This window comes from Humulus lupulus, unplaced genomic scaffold (assembly GCF_963169125.1).
Source record: "Humulus lupulus unplaced genomic scaffold, drHumLupu1.1 SCAFFOLD_604, whole genome shotgun sequence".
NCBI lineage: Eukaryota > Viridiplantae > Streptophyta > Magnoliopsida > Rosales > Cannabaceae > Humulus > Humulus lupulus.
In genome coordinates, this window is record NW_026908686.1 from 27,501 (window position 1) to 27,798 (window position 298).

The window sequence follows — 298 nt, forward strand, 5'->3', positions numbered from 1 at the left end:
GGTCATGTAAATTTTTTGTGTGCTTGAAGTGAGGTTAACATGATCCTTATAGCCTTGTTGTTAGGTGAGTCACGTAAATCTCAAGCGACTTTATTCCTTCATCCTTTTGCTTTCCAATCATTCACTCTCTCTATCCCCATCTCTCACACCCTACTGTTATTAATCAAATCTACGCCGTAAAATAGGAGTGGTTTTTAGTGTCCAGGTATTTTTTGCCTCGTTCAAGATTGACTCATTTGATATCTTCACTTTATAACAAAAAGTTACAAAACCTCATTTCTTTATCTGTTCAAGATTG